Source organism: Babylonia areolata, chromosome 6 (assembly GCF_041734735.1).
Source record: "Babylonia areolata isolate BAREFJ2019XMU chromosome 6, ASM4173473v1, whole genome shotgun sequence".
NCBI classification, from domain to species: Eukaryota; Metazoa; Mollusca; class Gastropoda; order Neogastropoda; family Buccinidae; genus Babylonia; species Babylonia areolata.
In genome coordinates, this window is record NC_134881.1 from 6,193,757 (window position 1) to 6,197,580 (window position 3,824).

The 3,824-nt window shown below is 40.7% G+C and overlaps 1 protein-coding gene across 1 annotated transcript in view; it reads left to right on the forward strand.

Moving 5' to 3' along the window:
- Positions 1–2,403: 2,403 nt before the first annotated feature.
- Positions 2,404–3,824, forward strand: part of LOC143282699 (uncharacterized) — a 92,662-nt gene continuing 91,241 nt past the window's right edge. The window contains exon 1 of the mRNA XM_076588378.1: positions 2,404–2,618. The gene's annotated coding sequence lies outside the window, so the exon portion shown is untranslated. The remainder of the gene's footprint in view (positions 2,619–3,824) is intronic.

A 3,824-nucleotide genomic window follows, 5' to 3' on the forward strand; every position in this document is an offset into this window, starting at 1 on the left:
CCGCACGTTCGTAAGTGGTGTCGTCCAAAATGATTCGGGCGACGAAAACAGTCGGACACACAGATTGGATTGGTCGGATAGTAAAGATATATCAGAATCGCAAGGTGTGGCAAACGACTTAGCTTTTTTTTTTTTTTACCTCCGCGGGGAGGTAAAGGGGGTGGGGGTGGGGTGTGTCTGTGTGGGGGGAGGGGGAGAGGGGGCGAGAGGGAGAGAACTGATGACATGATGAATCTTCCCACCTCACCTGTGAAAGGTCACCCGAAACTTTTACTGAGACGCATTAACCTAGTTTCGGCTGTCACAAAGGCACACACCGGTATGGCGTGGCGGGGCGGCGCCGACGGCTGACATTACTTTAACTCTCTCCATACGAACGGCGAAAGAGACGACGTTAACAGCGTTTCACCCCAATTACCATCATCAAAATATTGCAAGCGGAAGGCTCTTATACTGAAGAGGTGAATGTTGACAAAGAATACCACAATTCTGACGACGGAAGCTAAAAGGTTGGGTCATTCAGACACCCACTGGACATCCGAGGGGTCTGTGTAGAGGAGAAGAGAGGACTGGCCGTACTGAGCGAGTTAATTGGGTGCTGGCTCGCTTTGTCTCCTGTCATTCCGGGACGGTAGAATTACGGTCCGTCTGTTCCTCTGTCGGTGTGTTCAGTGTTTGTCCACTGTTGTTGTCGTCCCAGGCCGAATCCGCGTCAGAGCTACGTGTGAGCTACGTGTGGGTGTTAACAAAAAGGTACTGCATGATGTCTCAATCTTTCCATGTCCGAAATCCACATCACACGTACTTGCAATAATATATATATATTATTATATCACGGTGACAACAACAACAACAGCAGTAATAGTAATGATGATGATAATGATGATGATGATGATGATGATGATGATGATGATGACTATATATTCTTCCTCTTCTTCTTCTAAAGCGCTTTCAAACCTCTCAAAGTGCTTTACAATAATTAACATGTTTGTCACACACACACACACACACACACACACACACACACACACACACACTCTGACGCACAAGCACGCACACGCATACACACGCAGGCACGCGCGCGCGCGCGCGCGCACACACACACACACACACACACACGTAAACACACGTAAGCGCGCGCGCGCGCACACACACACACACACACACACACACACACACACACACACACACACACACACATTTTAACTTTGTGTCACAGAGAGAGAGAGAAAGAGAGAGAGAGGGAGAGACAGAGAGATGGAGAGAGAGGGACACACACACACACACACACATACCCATACACAGAGCGGATGCCATACTCCCACACCCTTTTTCCCTTTTTTTTTTTCAAACACGCGCCACCACATTCCTCAATTCCCGACAGTTGTGTGTGTGTGTGTGTGTGTGTGTGTGTGTGTGTAGTGCGTGTGTCGTCTACGTGTGTGGAGAGGTCAGAGGTCATCTGCCTGCATGTCCCTCTTCCTGTCACAGAAACTGCGTTGTTCGTTTTTCATTCAACAAACTTTTTTTTTCTCTCCTCCCCCCCCCCCCCGAAAAAAAAAGTCATTGATTTTGTTTGTTGATTCTATAACCACTTTCCAGATAAATATCGTGAAGAAAGGGATATTGTCATGTTTTGTTCATTTGGTTTGATTTGATTTCTATAATGGGGGTAACGTGGGGCGCGTGGGAAGGGGTGGGGGAGGGGTTTAAAACGGAAGTGGTTCTTTCTTTTCTTTTTTTTTCTTTTTTTCTCCCTCTTCTTTTGTGTCATGAGAAATAACCCAGTCAGTCAGTCAGTCCGACGAGTGCGTTTGTGAATGGATGTGTAAACGTTTGTGCTGTTCTGCAGAAAAAAACACACACCAAAAAACCAACATTGGAATTCAGGATGCAAAAGTGAGACATTACCATTCAGGATGCAAATGTGAGACATTACCATTCTATCAAAAAATGAAATAATGGTGATAATACTATACGTATAATTATACTCCTGCAGACGATTTTCGGTGTCACAGTTAGTCATTCGTCGAAAATGTCGGCGGCATTCAACTTAATTGTGTGTACATGGTGTTAAAAAAAAAAAAAAAAAAAAAAAAAAAAAATCCATTTAGGTTCCGTTTTCTTTTGTGGGTATAGTGTGTGTGTGTGTGTGTGTGTGTGTGTGTGTGTGTGTGTGTGTCTAGACGTGTCAGTGTGTCTGTCTGTCTGTCTGTCTGTCTGTCTCTCTCTCTCTCTCTCTCTCTCTCTCTCTCTCTCTCTCTCTGTGTGTGTGTGTGTGTGTGTGTTTTCTCAGCGTTGATATCTGTTGTGCCGGACGATGGTAATAATTAAGTTTGACGCTAGTGATGACGAAGACGTATGTGATGTTGTAGTTCGTGGTGAGTTTTAACGACCTACCAATGACACTTCGCCCTTACTTAACGTCAAGTTGTTGGTGGCTGTGGTCTTTTCCGTGAAGGGTGCATGGTGTGGTCGAGGCGTTGGTCCTGAGGATGTTCTGTGTGATGTGATGTGACGCTGACAATAATTATATATATGCTGTGGCTGACTGAGTCTCCAGAGAAGCCGCTGCTGCGCGTGGAGCGGAGATTTCTGGACAAGATTCGGTGCCTGAGGTTTGTAAGAATTTCCCCCCATCATATTTACTTCTCTCTTTCTTTATTGATTTCTTCGTTTCTTATTTATTTAATCATTTATATATTTGTTTATTTATGTATTTGTTTATTTATTGATGGATTTATTTATTCATCTATTTACTCATTTATTTATCTGTCCTTTTTTTTGGATATTTTTTTTTTCAATTCATTTGTTTTATTTGCTTGTTTATTTGTCATTTTCATAATGATGATAATGATGATGATGATGATGATAACTATATTATTATCATATTATTATTATTATTATTATTATTATTATTATTATTATTATTATGTTGTTGTTGCTTTTGTTGTTGTTGTTTTAGAAATAGTCAAATCGAGGTCATACCTGTTGAAAAAACGCCACATTCACAGTTAAAAAAAAAAAAAGCACACAAAAAAGTAATAAAAAAAATCGAATTATACTGATGATAAAAATAGCAATGATATCAATAACAACAAGAACAAAACAACAGGAACAACAACAACAACACCGACGACGATGACGACGATGATGATAATGATGATAATAATGTTAATGATAATAATAATAATAATAAGAAGAAGAAGAAGAAGAAGAAGACATTGAAGAACAGGCAGACAAGCAATTCCACAAAGCAGAACTGAGAATGGAGTGAAGTATGATAATAGTGTAAAGATTGTCGATTTTGCCGAGTCCGTTCTGCATTTATTGGCTGAAAAATATATAAACCAATAAACCAACCGGCTAACAAACAGTTGCACAATCCTGCTCCATGTCACCATTTAAGAGTTTCACTTTGGTCTGTTGATCTCATGCAGTCATCTCTTTAGATCCTTACCATGTTCATTTGGAAAGTGAGCAATATTCATTATTGATAACTATATAAGGAGTTTGGTGTTAACGTGTACTCTTTGTGTGTGTGTGTGTGTGTGTGTGTGTGTGTGTGTGATTGTTTATTTTGCGAACAGGTGCAGCTAGGATAGTTTGTTCCGACTCTGTCCGTTTTGTTAAAAAAACCTAAAACCAAAACAACAAAAACAACAACAAAAACAAACAAACAAACAAAAAAAACACACAAAAAAACAACCAAACAAACAAACAAACAAACAAACAAGAAAAACAACAAAAAACCACACAAAAAAACAGCATTGTCAGCAATTTTTTTTTTCTGCGGTGTGTGATCCTCAAAGAAAGCGGAAAGA